The sequence below is a fragment of the Sabethes cyaneus genome, chromosome 3 (genome assembly GCF_943734655.1).
Source record: "Sabethes cyaneus chromosome 3, idSabCyanKW18_F2, whole genome shotgun sequence".
Taxonomy (NCBI): domain Eukaryota; kingdom Metazoa; phylum Arthropoda; class Insecta; order Diptera; family Culicidae; genus Sabethes; species Sabethes cyaneus.
Window position 1 is genome coordinate 52,712,100 of NC_071355.1, and position 20,659 is coordinate 52,732,758.

Sequence of the window (20,659 nt, forward strand, 5' to 3'; positions counted from 1 at the left end):
GTAGGGTATGAAATGGGGAAGGCAAACAAGAAAACGACCAACATAGCTTTTGCCAGCCCAAGCTCCTACCTAGCGCCTCCACGTGGCCATACCCGGTAATACTCTATTGAGTAGCTAAGCTAGGAGGTGCCATGCCGTGTGGTACCCAGATGCAGACGGCTGAGCCACACGGCCTTGGTAGCAGGTAAGTATAATATGTTATTTTAATTATTTGTTTCGTTTTAGCTCAAGCAACTCCTATTGTACAATTAAGACTCTAACCGTAACCAGCTTAAATATTGCACATGGATATCGTAAGGAAAAATTAAATTACTTATTGGATATTAGATGATGGAAACTGACGCAATTTTTTTTTTCATTCGAAGGATTGATGGTGAGATTGTTCTATTTTTCCCATATATGCTTCATTTAATTTTATTTTTAAAATTTTATTCATATCGTATATACTGGGTACAAGAACACCTATGAAGATTGCGTGAGTTTTTGCGCATCCTCTTAAAGTAGGTGGTCAACTAACGTACCCATTTCTACAATCGTAAGGACATGGCCAGGTGTATGGTGTACTTATGGGTACATCATATCAGCCACCCATGATGTGTACGGTTGTCTATGCTATGCTTTGCTATCATAATTTTTCAAAATTGTACATTCAAATTACTATCTAATCTAATCTAATCTAATCTAATCTAATATAATCTCACAATAACGCAGCCAATTCTGGAAAGCATCCTGGAAAATGACGATTACTTGAATAAATCATTTTTCATGTCAATCGCCAGGCAAATTGCGCAGCATGTATCGCATATAGACTTCCAAGGAATCAAGTGGAACCAGAAATGATACCTAATTCCATTAAACACCTTAATGCCAAGGGGAAGAAAGAAAGCGTGGACCTCCCGTACCAAACGCTTCTATACAGGAATAATGATTTATTTACAGTCATTGAAAGTACATATCTTTGCTTATAGAGGTTAAGTGATACTCCGGACCCTCGAGATGAACCAGTGGAAATTTTGAAAATAGTTTAGTCTACCAAAAATATTAGTTTAAATCATACACTTGGAAAAAACCCAGCCGTGTCGTTCAATGTTTGCCTAAAACTACAGTTGAAAGGTTAGGAACTGAAGACCGCACGAGCCCGCACCTCCTAGCTTGACTACTCAATTATACAAATTGAAGTATGCGCCAGGTGGAGGCGCTAGGTAGGAGCTTGGGATGATATAATCTTTGGTATATCAAAAACTAACATCATCAACATTGAACAGAATACAATATATCAATAGTCCCATTCAAATCATTATTGAAAAGCGTTACAGTTGGCACGATATCCTGCGGCATTTCATCCAAATCTTCTCCAAACGTTGCCTGAATGTATACACAGTCTGTCCTTTGGTGCTCCCTAGTTTGCTTAGTATGTATAGAAGTCGGTAGGGTTCAAAACAGGCGAAGAGGCAGACCACTCTTTCGAAGAAATAAAATCCGGAAAATTATCCCCACACCAAGCCTATGTAGCTTTTGCCTGGTGAGATGGTGCAGAATCTTGTTGGAAGCAGCATGGTGCATTATTGTAGTGAGTAATAGGACACCAGACGAAACAGGTATCAAGCCCAATGTCGCCTTGGACAGCATACGGAAGCAGATCACGTAACGCTGAATGAATGAACCTCTTCTGCACTCGTTCAATTCTCAAATTCCGGGTTAGGTCATAGGGAGTTCAGATCGAATATACGTTTTCTAATAATGGTCCCACGTCCCAAAGTCATGAAACAGTAAAGATCCTTGAAATCTCGCCCGATTTTCGAAATAAAGCCGAGCTCTCGAGCTGCTTTGGAAATAAGAGCCGAGCGATTTAGGTTGAAATTAAGCTTAGCACCGAGAATAACATCAATATCGTTGACTTATTCAGCCTTTTTGATAATCAACAATGTATTTGAAAAGAAATGAACTTGCAATGCCAAAAAAGCAGAATCTTGGGCTAATACTTCACCCTTCTTTATCGACAGACTTCGCAGCCGGCTATTAGAGTACAGTATAATTACGAGGCTAGTGCAACAATCCTTCTGACGTTATCTAACAGCACGCACCGTACCGCCGAACCAGTAGATACAATTTCAGAAGCAAAGCTACGTCATTGAGGCACAGCAAGAAAATCAAATGGCACATATTACTGCCTTGCGGTACGGCCGATTTGTTTGAGTCCGGGGAGGATTTCATCAATGTATATTCCATTTTACTTCAAAAGTAACCACACGTCAATTTATCGAGAAAAAATCTCAATTTTGGTGTTGTTACGTTGAACTCCCGACATTTCTGGAGGATTTGTCGGAGAATTAAAATTTGATCCGTAGTAGCACGGGCCCGTATAAAGCCCGCCTTGCTCTTATACTCTGATATTTTTGCTACTGAGGATAGAAGACGTAACAATATGTACTGTGATTGCATTTCTTAAGCGAGGGAGGGAAGATGAATTATTGGAGGTACATTTCCTTTGGAATTCCGTGTACCCCAGAAGCATAATTGTTGAAACACAGTATTTAATACACTACAGTGCTGACTGCAGTTGTTTAACAGTACCATAAAACATATTAAATATTCGTACGTAATTGCGTATCAGTTTTGTAAAGAAGCAAAGTGAATAAACAATTTTTGCTGAAGGTGCATTCTGCCCCGAGTTTCGGGGTGCATTTTGCCCCGAACTTACACAAAAAATGTTCCTGGTTAAAACAAAGTGTTATATATCAAAACTTCTGATGTATAATCAGAATTGTATAGCTCGAACCATAATTATTCGAATTATAACATTTACCGGCGATCAATATTGTCAGTGTAGTTAAAAAGCGTTAGCGAATCGAAGCAAAATGCTACAGGTTATTTATAGAAAACATATTTTTATTATTATTTACGTTTCCTTATCAGATAAAACGGTCAAATTGACACAGCGGTCAAAGCAAACATCGATTTAACTGGCTGCAATACTTTTTTGTTTTTAAAATGTGTGTTAGCTTAGAATGGGTATGAAATGGAGAAAGTTACCTGGAAGGAGCGTCAAACATAGCTCTGGCTCTCTCAAGCTCCCACCTGGCGCCTCCAAGCAGATCTAAGTAAAATGTTGACGGTCGATGGCCTTACCCAGAAACGCTTCATGTACTTACTGAAGCAGCTAAGCTAGGAGGTGCGAACTAGAGCGCATGTTCTCCAGGTGAGGGGCGGCTCACACAGCGTCTGTCTCGTAAGTGGCTGAATATGAAATGCTGTATTCCGCAAGCTATACCTAAGATGGCAGAACCATCAGCGGGATGTAGGTATCGCGACCCCGGTGAGGTAGTATATCGAAAACTCTATTACCACGAATAATGAACAAAGAAATTCAGGACGGAACAATCGGTATAGGACACGGCAAGGGACAAGGAAACGATTAAGGGATAACGATTGGAAACTTGGTACCTGGAAACTCGGAAGGGCAACACCCAAAAATCTGACATGAATAGGGTCGAGGGAGGGAATCTATTCACAAACGAGCGCGACGTAATCAACAGGTGGAAGCAGTTCTTTGATTAATACCTCAATGGCAAAGTTGCAAAAGGAGGTGGAACGGAAGTCAACCTAGGAATGCCCACGGAAGATGGTAATGTCCCAACACCCGATCTCCAAGAATTTAAACAAGTAATTAGGTTACTGAAAACCTGGTAACCTGGTAACGACCGCCTACCACCAGAGCTTTACAAACATGACCGAGACACGCTGGCAATGGTACTCCACTGGGTTATTCTTTAGATTCGGGAAGAGGTGAAGCTGCCAGAGGAATGGATGGAAAGTGTGGTTTGTCCCATCAACAAAAAGGGTGTTCGACTCGGCTGTTGCAATTATTGCGGGATAACGCTTGTAAACGTAGGTACTCTCCCAAATCCTGTTACGCCGGCTGCCACCGATAGCACAAGGTTTCGTGGAGAATTGTCAGGTGGGCGTTATGAGGGCTCGCGGAACTGCGAACCAACTTTTCACCATCCGACATATCTGGCAGAAATGTCCGAAGTACAACGTGCCTTTAATATCTTTATTGATTTCAAAGCAGCATACGATACTGTCGATCGAGACCAGCTATGGCTACATTGGATCGAGTGGTATGTGCCATGCGCATCTCGGGGACACTGCAGATTCCCATTGAGAGGCGACGAGGGTTGAGACAAGGTGACGGCTTATCCTGTAAGCTGTTTAACATCGCTCTTGAGGGAGTGACCCACGAGCGGGCATGGGAACGAGAGGTATGATTTTCACCAAGGGTAGCCAGTTCCTAGGCTTTGGAGATGACATTGGTATCATAGCCAGGAACTTTGCGGAGGCAATCTACGGTAGGCTGAAAGCGGAGTCTAGGAGAATTTGGCAAAAAATAAGAGCGGCGAAGATCAAATACATGAAAGGAAGAAACTAAAAGAGACAAACGCGTGCCTCCCACGGACGGTAACCGTTGAATTCGTATATTTGGTTTCGCTGATAACAGCGGACAACAACGCCAGTAAGGAGATCCAGCAGCGCATTCTAGTGGAAATTCGGGCCTACTTTGCTCTTTGCAAAACCCTACGAACAAAAAGCGTACGGCGCCCTGTGAAGCTGATAATGTACAGGTCCATTTTTAGGACTTGAAGTCATGCCGCTGCTCACGGAGGACATCCGTGCCCTTACCGTCTTCAAGCGGAAGATACTACGGACGATATTTAGCAGAGCACAAACTGAAAGCGAAGAGTGGCGGAAGTGTATGAATCACGAGCTACCGGCACTGTTTGGTGAGATTCCAATCGTACATCTGACGAAAGTCGGTAGGCTACGGTTGGCCGGACACATCCTACACGCAAAATAATCCACACGTCCTTTCCACGTGAAAAATGCAGGATGGCTCGACCAGGTCGAAAGTGACTTGCAACTTTTGAGCGAGCTGAAAAATTGGTGACGAATGGCCCAATCCCAAAAGTTGAATGGAGACGACTGCTTGAAACAGTACGAGCCAACAACGACGACGAGTAATTGGACTGCTCTAAAGACGATCACGAACACAATGTTTGTAGCAAAGGTTTTGAATGGCAAAATCGATTCTCGAACAATGCTGTCACTTTTGAGCTTGCATTCCTTCGCAACGCACGATGAACTACATTTGGATCAAATGAACGGATTACTGCCTACATCCGTACTTTCTCCGCTGTAGGAAACCTTTCCGCATTTGGTGAACTACGACACAAATTCGCATAAAGGTTATGCAATTTTAGAATTTCATTTCGTTAGTTGAATTATACAAATAAATAAACTAATACACGATGACAGCTAAGAAAATTAAATTAAAGAAAATATAGCGAAAATGGGATCAAAATTAAGACAATATAAGAACGAAACTGACAAAAATTAATGCGAAATTGTTTAAAAATATTTTGCAAAATGAGAAAAAAATTAAAAAAAAAAATATTTAAACTAACATATATTTACGATTTCTTCGAATTAGAATAAATAGCCTTTTAAAGGCAGTCGGGGAACCAACAAACAATATACCCAAGAAACAATTTGGGTTTTATTACACTCTTATGATGATGCTTAAGACCAAAATTGGTCCTGAAAGCCGCCATAAGAGTACAATAAAACTCACATTGTTGCTGGGGCAAGCTCATTAACTTGCAATTTTATGAGTAGTATGTAAATAAACTTAACAATACATAACACGCAACATAAAATTGATCCGAGCACATCGAGTAATGCAGGATAGTGTTATAAACAGAATGCGTATCAGCATTTTACTGAAAGCTGTTATGTTCCAGTTGATCCAGTTAATGAATGCGTCATTCAAAACAACGAACTAAATAGATAAGCAGCAGTATGAATGTTCAATCCTTTGGCGTTTTACCGCATGAGTCATGTTTACAGTTATTGTACCAAGCTGAATCCAATATGGGCCGAATGGTTAGAATCATAACATGAATCATTCAACTTTCATTCTATCCGTGAAAAGCACTGGTGGTAAAATTTGTTATGTATTTCCAAATGTGTGCTGTTCGTGTTTGAAAACTCTAATAAAATGCAATTCCTAATCGTTAAAGTTCTCTTTTAACCAGGAATAGATTTACCCTAGTTACACACTTATTATAAAACAGTTGAGCTAACTGTTATATGACTAATTTCGTTTCGTTCAAAAACAAGCGGTATTCTATAAATTACAGTTTCATTATTTTTGGGGTTATTGGCAATTATTTCTGTCCACTAATCGGAAAAGAACTCAATTACGGCAAAAATAATCGTTTCCACCGATCCTGCCAGGAGTCGAACCTGGAATCTTCTGATCCGTAGTCAGACGCGTTATCCATTGCGCCACAGGACCTTCGATGATGTGAGCACTTCCCGTAACATTGTATGCGCCTGTGCGCACCCGATCTGCGCAGTCCTTGCGGCGACTGCGTTCGTCGACTGAGTGAAGTGAGCTCAGCCAGCGAGCGTGTGGATAACAGATGCAGTAAACAGCAAGCAATCAGCAGCAGCAAGCACCCCAATTACAGTGAAACAGGTAACAACAAGTAGAGGTAGGTCGGCTGATAGACGGAGGGGAAAAGTGGAAAGGTAGAGGGGCAAAAGCTGCTGATCACCGAAGCCAACCACCTTTTGCAGGTTTTGTTTATGTACTGTGAAGTCACAGTCCGTATCGATGCAGGGTGTATAAACGATCGAGAGAAAATGGGAATGAAAAATTGAAAACTCAAAAGCCTTCAGCGAACAGTCGAATCGAAGCCAACCTGCATCGAAACAAAAAGAGGGAAGTCTGTGTCGGCGAAGGCGAGCATAATGTGGATAATATTTAGCAAATCATACGACAAACTTACATCAATCTTTATAGGGGGAAAGGGAAACGACCGAATTCACGTTGGTCTGGTTTCGTTCCTTAGGAGGGTTCATGAAAGGTTATTTGACTGAAGAACATTTTTTTTTTGTGTATCGAAATTTACGTCAAATAGTTTTTGTCTGTTCACTACGACAATGAAACCGACCACCAGAACACATTTGCGTTGATCACATAATTCTTCAGTGCTGCAGCAGCGCTCTGAGCGCTGTCTGTGCCAAGTCGAGACAAGACGATATTGTTCGGCACGTTCGGCAGACAATTCTCGGAAGGAAGCCTCTCGCGATTCAAGGTCCCCGTCGCCGTCGCATGAACGTGGCAGCTTAGAAGCGGTTTTGCCAGCACCATATTCTACTTAGCCACAGGTTCGCAGTTTCTTTGGCTGTGGCGCAGAGAAACGCGCACCGAAGCACGTTACGAAATCTTCAACTGCAGCCGTTTTATGTAGGTCAATACTCTTTCAACCGTGAGCCACCGCACAGACGCTAGCGCCGACTGCATCGCAGCGACGGACAACTGCAGGCACCACGAGCGCGAGTCGAGCTAGCGGCTGTAGGCACTATAGGCAGGCAGCCAGCCAGCCAGCCAGCCCAGCCGAGCCGATCGACGCGCGGCGCTTGTTGTTGAGCCGTTCTCTCCGTTCGCCATCAAGGGCCTCCGTCCGATGCGATGACGATGACAGCGACTCGCATAGTTGCCGACGAGCGCACAAACATTCAACCGATCAGCCGATCGGTGCTGCCACTGCCGAGCACAGTGCGGCAGAAGAGCGTGTTTGGTGGACAAAATTTAATGTACAAACTACGTAATTTTTTTCCTGTAATATCTACAGAACAAATATCAAATGAAACAAATTATTCACAAAATTTTCTACAGTGATGAGAGACTTCAAAGAAAAGTCTATGTTCTACATAATGAAAAACTTCACAGCAGTAATACTGTTCTTTCTTCATGAGTAGTTTACAGAATTTTAACTGAACATGAACGAAACTGTATCTTTTCCTTTTGATATACAGTAATGTTCCGATTTTGTCAGCTCCCGATTTTAACTACCCCCGATTTTATCAGCTTTTTATCCCGATTTTGTCAGCCTGCATATTTTGTTTAACTTTTGCGCTTTTAAACATGATTTATAAAACTTTTCAGCCTGCTTGAAACTATTCTGATTCTCTGGGGAGAGTTTTTGAATAAAATGATGCCTTCTTTCGAGTAATTCGGTGATTCGGTTTTTTAGTAAAAGTTCTATAGTTCATAAAAAGCAAAGATAGACTTATGCTATGTTCAGCAGTGTTGTCTATTTTTACTATTTGTACAACTTTGTAAAACAGGAAAAAGTCATACAGCAACTACGAAAACAGCTAAAATAGAAAAACTGTTTTTAACGATTTTTCATTCATTCATAGGATATTTGTTTTTCTTTAGAGAAATCGGCTGGTATCGACAATGTCAACGCAAAAGTAATACAAGATTGCTTTCATGTCATCGGACGCGACTTGCTGGATCTTGTTAATGAATCGTTGCAAACTGGGCACGTGCCTAAAGTTTGGAAAGAATTGCTTGTGATTCCTATTCCCAAAATTAATGGAAAGGATAAAGCCGAAGAGTACCGTCCTATTAACATATTGCACACATTAGAGAAAATCCTAGAACTTGTTGTCAAAGGCCAGCTAATGAATTATTAAAACAGTCATCATTTGTTAATTCCAGAGCAATCAGGGTATCGAGAGGGACACTCTTGCGAAACTGCATTAAATCTGCTACTAGCATAATGGAAAGACAAAATCGAAGCTAAAGAAACTATTCTTGCTGTATTTTTGGATCTAAAACGCGCTTTCGAAACAATTTCTAGGCCCATATTGTTACAAACTTTGAAGCGATTTGATATTGCAGGGATAGCATATAAATGGTTTGAAAGCTATTTATGTGGTAGAACTCAGAAGACTCGCTTTGAAAATTTGAATTCTGATTCCCTTGCTAACACACTGGGTGTACCGCAAGGAAGTGTATTAGGGCCTCTTTTGTTTATCATGTATATAAATGACATGAAACGAGTTTTACGGTTCTGTGACATGAATTTATTTGCTGACGACACTGTTCTATTCATTGCGGCTAAGGATCCCAATGAAATTGTAGCACTTCTCAACCAAGATTTACATTATCTTTCGGATTGGTTGAAGTTTAAACAGCTTAAACTCAACATTACCAAGACAAAATATATGATTATTTCAGCCAACTCCAGACCAGACGTAAACGTTGTAATTGATGGTGAGGCAATTGATCGCGTAAATGAACTAAAGTATCTTGGAGTAAACATTGACGACAAGTTAAATTTTAAGTCTCACATCGATAATGTCATCAAGAAAATGGCGAAAAAGTACGGTGTTTTGTGCCGCTTAAAAAATGAATTGACAAGTAGTAGTAAAATTCTTTTATATAAGTCAATCATTTCACCGCATATAGATTTTTGTTCATCCATCTTGTTCCTTGCAAACGAAACACAAATATTGAAGTTGCAGCGCTTACAAAATAAAGTTATGCGATTAATTTTAAGATGTAATAGATACACTTCCTCACATATTATGCTGGACGCATTGCAATGGCTTTCTGTGAAGCAAAGAGTTTATTTTTTGACAATGGTGTTTTTTTTATAAAATTCTTAATGGAATGCTGCCTCGATATTTGTGTGATCGAATTGAAAGGGGAAGTGATTTGCATACGTACAACACTAGAAACGCGGAAGATGCGAGAACACCACATTTTTTGTTTGGAAGATCACAGAACTCTCTGTTGTACAAAGGAATTAACTTTTTTAATTCGATGCTGCGACAAATAAAACGTGCAGCAACAATGGCAGAATTCAAAAGGCTATACATTTTACACATTAAAGCTACTTTATAGACGTAATTTGATTTATTTTTTGTATTGATTCAAGAAGATTGTATATTTTTTTAATTTTTGTAAATTTTTTGGATATATTAAGTTATCATGTTCACTGAAGATGATGGATTTAAAATTGTTATTATTATTAATTTAAAAAAGTATAGAGAAGACTACACATGTTTCAGCCACGCGCGCGAGAACAGACATAGATAATCTTGAAATTGAATGATCAGGTTAAAGTCCTGAACAAAGGGTTCGGAGCAGCAGCTGGACAGGCTTGGGTTCGCTTGTGGACTTTGGAACTCGTATACCATCGCTCACGGCGGTACCGAGTACCAAAAGACTGCAGGATCTCCCTCGTAGTTCTAGATCGTTATCTAGAACCAATTTTGACCAGCTGTAGCTCAAAATATTAGGTTCGATTCCTAATCAAGTCCAGATAATTTTCGGGTTGGAAACGTTTTGGACTAGCCTTGGACATTTTTTGAAATTTTGATATTCACTTGAAAGTTTGATATGTCTGTATTAGAAGCCAGTTTGCTATTTGTTTTTATCACCTGGCTACATTGTTATATCATAAATATTTTAATTAGATAAATCGTCCCGCTCAAACCGTTGTAGGGGTATGAGGTGGGACCATCATCATCATCATCATTTAAAATTTGTGGGAAATAGGATTTTTCTACCTTTGCTGAAGAGATAGAAGGTAACTGCCTTCAGCAAAATTTCTTATGATAATATCCTGTAAAACTTTGCAGAACACATCAATGTGTTATATTGAAGCTGAAGAAAAATAAAATTGTTATGGCACTTTTAGGGGGATTAATCAAAATTTGAATTCCGCTGTACGATAAAACTTTTAATTTTAAGAAACTCTTCCAAAGGTTCCACAAACCTGAAACCAAGTTTTCCCGCTCAAAGCTAATGCGCACCAAAAAAGGTTCTGGACCAGTGTGCTGTGCCCTTACACAGAAAGTGTAAATGAAAAAAAATCGGGTATCTTCTGTCAGGGACCAACTTATTAAAACGAATCGAATATTTCAGTTTTAGAAGGTTTAATCATTATTAGTTGATAAAGAGCAATAATATAGCTGTGACTGAGTACCTTTCCCCAGATTTTTTCAGACTCTTCTTCAAACAATCTTCGGTACTATTTAATCCCATATGAAAGAAGAATACTAGAAACATTTTACCCATTTCTTTGCGAACACGAAAGAAGCTACAACTCTTAGCAAAAGAAAGAAAGAAAGGAAAAAACTTCAAAGCATTACATGGGAGCTGCAATTTGCTTAAATTTCCGCAACAGGCAACTTGTCTACAAGTTTACGTAGAGCATGAGTTTTTCGGTTAATACATATATGCCAAGCACTAGAGATTTATATATCCAAAAAATGTTTCAAGGAGTTTGTTTATACGATGTGTATAATATAAAGGGGTTTTCTGAACTGCACCAAAACAACCGGCATACATTTACCGGCGCTATTTTCAGGCTGGATTCGTTCTATCAGGTTACCATTCAACTTATCTGATGCTCATTGAAACCCAACCAAACTCAAAATACACTGACGGACAAAACAATAACATCAACGATCGTCAAATCGTCCCAAGATGCGATATTCCTAGGAGAATTAATAAAATTAGAGCACTGCAACGCGATGTCGAAAGAAAAAAAAATATACCGGACACCTGGCTTTAGATTTAGACAAAATGTGACAGGGAAAGAGCATTAGATGACAACAAGGTCATTTGAAGCACGCTTTTTAGGTTCGTAGTTCGTTTCATTTTGCTAGGCTGCACGATCCACAGGTTATGTTTCATATTGATTAATGTCAGATTCGAACCCAAGGATTTGGGAGGAGGAGAAATTACCAGATGAGTGGATGGAAGTTGTAGTCTGTTCCATCTACAAAAAGGGCGACCGGCTAGATTGCTCTAGTTACCGCGGCATACGTTGCTCAACGCCAGTTACACGGTGCTCTCCCTGATTTTGTTGCGTCGTCTATCCCCAATAGCAAGAGAATTTGTAGGGCAGTATCAGGCGGGCTTTATGGGGGCCCGTGATACTACGGATCAAATTTATACTCTCCGACAAATCCTCCAAAAATGTCGAGAGAACAACGTGCCCACGCATCATATTTTCGTGGATTTCAGGGCCGCATACGATACAGTTGAACGAGAACAGCTATGGCAGATAATGCACGAGTACGGTTTTTCGGACAAACTGACGCGGCTGATCAAAGCTACTCTGGGGCGAGTGATGTGCTACGTGCGCGTTTTGCTCGTCCTTTCGAATCCTGCAGAGGGTTGCGGCAAAGAGATGGGCCGTCCTGTATGTTATTCAATATCGCTATTGAAGGTGTGATCCGGTGAGTGGGCATCGGATCGAGAGGAACGATCTTCAGCAAAAGTAACCAATTCCTAGCCTTTGCAGACGACCTCGACATCATTACCAGGAACCTTGAGACGGCATAGGCAATCTACGCCAGACTAAAAACGGAGGCTAGGAGGAAAGGGTTACAAATCAATACGTCGGAAACCAAATATATGGTAGGAAAAGGCTCCAGAGAAAGCAACGTTTGCCTCTCACGGACTATTGACTATTGACTATTGACGGCGCTGAACTGGAATTGGTTGATGAGTTCGTATATTTGAGATCTCTGGTCACCGCCGACAATAATACTAGTAAGGAGATTCAACGACGCATTCAAACTGGAAATCGAGCCTACTTTTCCCTCCACAAGATGCTTCGATCTGGAAGCATACACCGCCGCACAAAGCTGACGATGTACAAAACGCTAATAAGACCGGTAGTCCTCTACGGACTTGAGACAGTAACTTTGCTTACGGAAGACATACGTGCACTAACCGTCTTTGAACGGAAGGTGTTGCGGACTATTTTTGGCGGAGTACAAACGGAAAGCGGATGGTGGCGGAGGCGTATGAATCACGAGCTACAGGCACTGCTTGGAGAGGTTCCCATCGTAAACCTGGCGAAGGTTGAGAGACTACGGTGGGCCGGCTACATCGCAAGGATGCCGTATGACTGTGCAGTAAAATCCGTTCTCTTCAAGAACCCCACCGGCACCAGGAATAGAGGGGCCCAACGTGCTAGATGGCTCGACCAGGTTGAAGCCGAACTGCGTGTGTCGAGACGCGCAACGAATTGGCAACGAGTTGCCCAGAACCGAATACGATGGAGAGGAATTCTTGATACGGCAAGAGGCACCCCGGCTCTCGGCTGCTATCTGCTAAAGTAAGTAGTTGTTTGTTTAGGTGGCTTGCTGTCCTAAGACAAAGCCCGTTGAACAAAGTTTCTCCATGTAACTCGGTTGAGGGCTACCGCTCTCCAATTCCTCGAACACCGAGTACTCTCCGCCAGATCTCGCTCCACCTGGTCTAACCATCTTGCTCGCTGCGCTCCTGGTCGTCTTGTTCCTACCGGATTTGAGGCGAACACCATCTTTGCAGGGTAGTTGTCCGGCATTCTTGCAACATGCCCTGCCCATCGTATCCGTCCAGCTTTAGCCACCTTCTGGATACTGGGTTCGCCATAGAGCTGTGCGAGTTCATGGTTCATCCTCCGCCTCCATACTCCGTTTTCCTGTATGCCGCCGAAGATCGTTCTTAGTACTCGTCGTTCGAAAACTCCGAGCACTCGCAGGTCCTCCGTGAGCATTGTCCATGTTTCATGCCCCTAGAGAACAACCGGTCTAATAAGCGTCTTGTACAGGGTGCACTTTGTACGGGGACTTAGTCTGCTCGACCGCAATTGCTTGTGGAGCCCATAGTAAGCACGACTTCCGCTGATCATACGCCTCCGAATCTCACGGCTGGTATCATTGTTCGCCGTTACCAGTGAGCCAAGGTAGACAAATTCATCGACTACCTCAAACTCATCGCCGTCGATCAATATACTACTGCCCAAGCGGTGTCGTTCGGCCTCGGTTCCGCTGGCCAGCATGTACTTTGTTTTAGACGTATTTACCTTTAACCCAATCTTTTCTGCTTCGCGCTTTAGTCTGGTGTACTGTTCAGCCACCGCCACAGATGTTCTGCCGATAATATCCATGTCATCGGCAAAGCAGACGAATTGACTAGATTTGTTGAATATCGTGCCCCGCGTGTTGATATCCGCTCCGTTCATAACACCTTGTAGCGCCATGTTGAACAGCAGGCATGAAAGACCATCACCTTGACGAAGCCCTCTGTGTGATTCGAATGAACTTGACAATCCACCCGAAATCCGAACACAGCACTGTGTACCATCCATCGTAGATTTAATCAGTTTGATGAGCTTCCTGGGGCAGCTGTTCTCGTCCATGATTTTCCATAGCTCTTTCCGGTCGATGGTATCATATGCGGCTTTGAAGTCAACGAATAAATGATGCGTGGGAACTCTGTATCCACGGCCCTTTTGAAGGATTTGCCGCAGTGTAAATATTTGATCCGTAGTAGACCGACCTTCGACGAAGCCGGCTTGATAAGATCCCACAAATCTATTCCCAATTGGTGATAGACGGCGGAAAGTGATTTGGGACAGCACTTTATAAGCGGCATTGAGAACGGTGATCGCTCGATAGTTCTCACAGTCCAACTTGTCGCCCTTTTTATAGATCGGGCAGATAACCCCATCTTACCACTCCTCCGGTAGCTGTTCCGTATCCCAAATTCGAACAATTAGTCGGTGCAGGCAAACGGCCAGCTTTTCTGGTCCCATTTTAATAAGCTCCGCTCCGATGCCATCTTTTCCAACTGTCTTGTTGTTCTTTAGCTGCATGATGGCCTCCTTAACTTCGCCTATCGTTGGGGCTGGCACCTCTTCCCCGTTTGCTGCACCGTCGAAATCGCTTTCCCTGCCGCCATGGTTCTCTGCCTGGGCGCCATTCAGGTGTTCGTCGAAGTGCTGCTTCCACCTATCCGTCACCTCACGATCGTCCGTCAGAATACTGCCAGTCTTATCCCGACACATTTCGGCTCGCGGCACAAAGCCTTTGCGGGATCCGTTCAGTTTCTCGTAGAACTTCCGCGTTTCCTGAGAACGATGCAGCCGCTCCAACTCTGCATATTCCTGCTCTTCCAGGTAGCGGTTTTTCTCCCGAAAGATGTGGTTTCGCTGCATCTTCTTCTGTTTGTGTCTTTCCACGTTCTGTCGTGTAAGTAAGTAGTAATGCCTCGATAATTGCTGGATTCGAGTCGATGAAGCTTTTTGTAAATAGGCTTCCAACCAGTCCGTGATGGTTCCTCCTCAGCCCATATCTTTAGTATAACCTGTTGCGAACGCAACAAAAGACAGTTTTCCGGTTCTTTAATAACGTAACTTTATTTATTAACAGCCACTGATGACGCTATTAAAAAATCCCTATCGTATAACATAAGAAATAATTAGTTGTTATAAAGGTGCAATAATTTTAAGTTTTGGTACGTTTGAATTCATTATAATAGAACAATGAAATAATGACTTTTCATAGAACTTACGTTTAGTGTCTTTTTCCAGCTTCCTTATTCGTAATTAGCTCAATTCTGCTTTATTAGCTAAATCTATCCTGACCGTACTTATTCATTCACAGACCGTACTGTAGGCTTATTTTCTCTATGAAACAACGATTGTTTCAATCAACGTATCGTTTGCACCACAAAACATTTATACTAGTTTTAGAGGCAAGGCAAATATAAATTGAAACACTTTTAAAGCAAGTTTTAGTTTTAGATTCGATTTTTAGATAGATCACAAAAAATGCTATCAGTTGTTTACTTTATCCGAGTGACGTTTGTCCATTCAGTTTTCTCCCACCGGTTCACTGGCGCTAGCAACGGATTACGGTGCCAAAGTAATCTTGACGAAGGTGCACCGCAACAGAATGTTGCGACACTCCCCCCAGTACTTCGAGGTCATTGATCCGACGTACTTACACCTGCACCGACGTCCAACACTATGAGTTTAACCGCAGGCCTCTCAGAAACTTCGACAGCGCGTCGAACTTGTCTTTGGAGTGAATCGCAAGACTTACTCCTCCTTTTAACCAGCTATTCCCCGGCAGCATCTCGTCCACTATGGCAACTCCTTCGATAGTTGGTTTATCCATGGCGAACCACTTTGTCCTCTGAGTCAGCATTGGCAAGTATTCTCCTCTCCAGCGCTTCCAAAACCTGTTTGCATAGACCTGCACCATTTTCCAAGTCCACTTCAATGCATATTTACTATCGCCGAACGCGATCGGGGGTTTAGAGCCGATTGAAGATCCGAGAAGGCAATAATTCGGAGTGTGCGACGAGAACAACTCATCAACTAGGGGCGATTTAGTCAATAGTCGTGCGTTTGTAGTTAGTTTAATCTCGGCTAACTTATTCCTTAGTAGTTTATCGGTCGGGGAACGTGTGAGTTCTGCTCGCTCATCATCTTTTGAAAGAAGCGGTTTGGCCGAACGCACTATTCCAACACTGTTAGTGTGTAACGTGTTAGTTTGCATTGTGTTATGCAGCTCTATGCCGCATTGCTCATTGCTGTGGTGGGCTGTGAAGTTTGGTATTGGCAGAAGAGATTGTGAGCAAGGCCCGAAAATTGTCCATCCTAGGCGAGTTCTAGAAGCAATTGGCTCATGTATTGCACCTTCTCTGCTATACAACGGATGCCCTAAGTGGCAATTATCTATCCCTATAAGCAATCTGGGCCGAACATCGCGGTACGAACTCACTGACAAGTTTTTCAAATGATTATACCGGCTTACTAATTTATCCATCACAAGAGACTGTCGTGGTAAAGCGAGACTTTCAACAGTATGAACCTTTGGAATCCAGTACGATTTCGTGTCGTGTATTCCAGAAATCTCCAACGGAAGTCTTACTGATTCTACTTCCTGTCGCTGATGGTCAGCTGTCCATCCTAAGCATAGAGGATATGATTCTCCACTAAGATCTAACTCTTTCAAAAGACCATGTTCCATCAGTGTGACTGAAGAGCCCTCATCCAAAAAGGCGTAGGTACGAACAGAGCTCTTGCGCCCGTGAATCAGCACCGGAATGTATCTGAACAATGCTCCACCAACGTTACTTACATGAGCATTGCAGCTTCCATAAGGGGATTCAGTGTCTGCCTGTGACGTTGAAGGTTGAGAATTTAGGTATCGTGGGTATCTTGAATCATCGTGCAACAACTTGTGATGCATATAAGTGCAGCCATTTCTTCCACAAGCTTCCCTCACCACACATGCTCCGAAATGCTTTGAGAGACATTTTCGACACAACTTATTAGTCTTAACCGCTGTCCACCGGGCCCCGATATCCATGTTTCGAAATCTTGTACATGAACTGGGATTACGACATTCTTCGTCGCATATTAAGCACTTTTTCCTCGATGTTGCATCAGAAGCCATTGACGAGCACGAGGCCGAACTGGATTCACGGTGTACGTACGCTTCCCCTTCCCTACTTCGCCTATCTGATCTACCATTATAATCTCCGAATGATGAAGGAACCGTTACCACACAGGCGGCTTCAACCAGCGTTCCAAGCCAGCTACTAAAGTCCGAAAGAGTAACCGTGTTTAGCGTTTGCCGATGCCTTGCCCAGTCGAGCTTGATAGTCGGCGGCAATCTTTCCACAAGCTCTTGGAGGAGCGCGACGTTACATAGATGTTCATTTAATCCGCAAGCAACAATAGTCGCACACATATTCTGCACTGCAACACCGAAATCGATCAAAGTTTCAAGTTTCTCCGTCTTCGGTGCTAACATTTCTCGTATCTTCGATACTAATGAATGGATGATCACTTCTGGTCGGCCAAATAATGTGCGCAGTGTTTTAATAACACCTTCGAGACCGGATGGGAATAGCAATCGACTTCGTACCGCTTCAAGAGCTTTTCCTTTCAAGCTGTGCTGAAGCCGAAGTGAATTCTCTTCGTCACTGAAGCCACATATTCTAGTGGAACTCTCGTAAGTGGCAATAAATAGCGGCCACTCATCCGGATTACCAGAGAAAATCGGAAGTTCTTGTGCTACTGCTTGCCTCGCAGCAAGTTGACTTTTGCTGAGCTCATGAAGAGAGCTCACAAACTGTTCACCCGATCGTTGGTTTTCGGAGAAAGGGATTGCACGGAAGTTTAAGCCGTCACTAAGAGAAGATTTGCTCATGCCAATTTCCATCACCTGCAATCGCTCTTCCAACCGCTTTATTTCTAGATTCTGCTTTTTCGCCATATCCTGCAGCTGCTTTTCCACCCGTGTAATTGCCGAACAAACACCATCTGCGACACGAGTTTCAGTTCTTAACGATGTTGAATTAGCATTAGGAAGTACAATGGCGGGAACATTCAACTCCTCCCGTATCTGCTGCTCTTTTATCTCCAGATTTAATAGATACTGACGGTGTAAATCACTTATTGCATTTTCCATTTCAAGGTCCTTCTTACGCAGCAACTCTTCATACGTATGCTTTTGTTGTTCGAACCTAGCTTGCATTTGGTCCATCAACCTTTGAAACTGTCGAAGTTGTTCGTTTTGCTGTTCCTGATCAACAACCAACTTTTTTCCTGCTCCACCCTGTACAGATGCCACACGGGATGATGCGCATTGAGATGCACGCTTCGTTTCACACGACGAGCAACTCCAGTCTACATCTTGGATTCCTTCGTCGACACCCACACACTTAAAATGGAACCACCGACTGCATTCATCACAACTCACCATTGAACTATTATCCGGGTCTTTGCACAGACCACAACTCACACCCGGTTGGGGTCCTTTTGCACTATCCTTCGGCATCTTAAAGTTTCCCCGATCGCGATTAAACGGATTTTTTAAAATGTTGCGAACGCAACAAAAGACAGTTTTCCGGTTCTTTAATAACGTAACTTTATTTATTAACAGCCACTGATGACGCTATTAAAAAATCCCTATCGTATAACATAAGAAATAATTAGTTGTTATAAAGGTGCAATAATTTTAAGTTTTGGTACGTTTGAATTCATTATAATAGAACAATGAAATAATGACTTTTCATAGAACTTACGTTTAGTGTCTTTTTCCAGCTTCCTTATTCGTAATTAGCTCAATTCTGCTTTATTAGCTAAATCTATCCTGACCGTACTTATTCATTCACAGACCGTACTGTAGGCTTATTTTCTCTATGAAACAACGATTGTTTCAATCAACGTATCGTTTGCACCACAAAACATTTATACTAGTTTTAGAGGCAAGGCAAATATAAATTGAAACACTTTTAAAGCAAGTTTTAGTTTTAGATTCGATTTTTAGATAGATCACAAAAAATGCTATCAGTTGTTTACTTTATCCGAGTGACGTTTGTCCATTCAGTTTTCTCCCACCGGTTCACTGGCGCTAGCAACGGATTACGGTGCCAAAGTAATCTTGACGAAGGTGCACCGCAACAGAATGTTGCGACAATAACCTGATGGTTTACACAATACAGCCGTTCGTTCCCGACTTTCAAAAGTTCGGCCTGGATGCTATTCTTTCCGGCTGCTTTGCCGCTTTTCAACTCTCTCGCTGCTTTTATAACCTCGTCCAGGGTTGATGGGTCCACCCACACCTTGTCCATCATCCTAAATCGTTATTCTATTTCTGTTGACCGCTACATCTTGTTCACCATTCAACAATGCAATGCGAAACTAGAGCTGGTGTTTCGTACGACGGTGAAGTCTCTTTTCTGCAGCTCCAGCATCTCTATATCTATCTCTGCTCTGGCTTGTCACAGTTGCAGCCAATATGTGACTTCTTCCTTGATTTTTCTCATCAGTCACTCGTTGGCACTTTGCGTCGAACCATTCACTGGAAGTGGCTGCAGCAGCACTAGTACCTAATACTTCTCGCGCTATAGTATTGATCGCAACGTGGATGTGGTTCCTCTGCACGTCCACGTTCCCTTCAACTTATTCACCAATCCGCTCATCAGTTTCCCGAGAGTACTCTTCAGCAACTCCTTTCGCTGATAACCGCCGAATGTTCAGTCGTATCTTCCTCGTTGGTCTCGATTTGAACACGTTGGACAACTGAGCGCAAGTCTTGCTTACTACGAGATAGTGATCAGAGTCGACGTTTGGTCCCCGGAAGGACCGCACGTCTACGACATCGAAAAAGTGCTGGCTATCAACCAGAACGTGGTCGATCTGAGAGCAGGCCTCGTCTCAGAGTGTTTCCAGATGTGCTTCCGAATGTTCCGTCGTGCAAAATAGGTACTATAGATAACCATTCCTGTGGCTCCTTTTTCAGTATAGGGGCTACATATTACAGCTGAAGTCTCCAAAATGGGATGGACGGGTGAAACGTGTAAAGAACGCAAGCAGAATGGGTCAGTGAATTCTCTAGAAATTCTCATGATAAAGCCGAGATTTTTATTAGCGTGTGCTATGATATGCGAATAATGGTGCTTAAAGGGTGCCTGTAGTCGCATAATATAGCCTTTTTCGTACGTGTGAAAGAAATTACAAAACATTTAGTTTCTAATGTTCTTCTGCTAACTAATAATAGTTAGCAAATTGTGTAATCAACAGTTAGAGAAAGAATCTAGCAAGAAAATAGTTTCAGATCATCTGCCTAAATGCGTTTAAGGCCAGGCGGGATAATAAAGCAGAAATAATTAAATATAGTGAGAACAGCAGCGGTATTAGGTTACTCCCTTGAGGAACACCAGACAAGCTATCGAAGCTGTTTGATTCAATGTAACCTAATTTGTCAAAGCGAGCGGTCAACGGGTAAGGTTTCAGCAGTTTTAAAAAAAGGCCAAGAAAATTAGTGTGGTTGATTTTGGAACTTTAGTCACCAGTGTTTGGAGGAACAAATCCTTAATACATCTTGCCTTCAACAATTTGCACAAATTGTCCAAGAACAAACTGTCCCCATTGTTTAAAATAAACTCCTATAATTTTTCAAAACAAATTGCCAGCACAAAGATGTT

The 20,659-nt window shown here is 42.3% G+C and overlaps 1 non-coding gene across 1 annotated transcript; it reads right to left on the bottom strand.

Moving 5' to 3' along the window:
• Window positions 1-6,282: 6,282 nt before the first annotated feature.
• Trnar-acg (transfer RNA arginine (anticodon ACG)) lies at window positions 6,283-6,355 on the bottom strand. The gene has a single exon. It is a non-coding gene; the product is annotated as a tRNA-Arg (tRNA).
• Window positions 6,356-20,659: the final 14,304 nt, after the last annotated feature.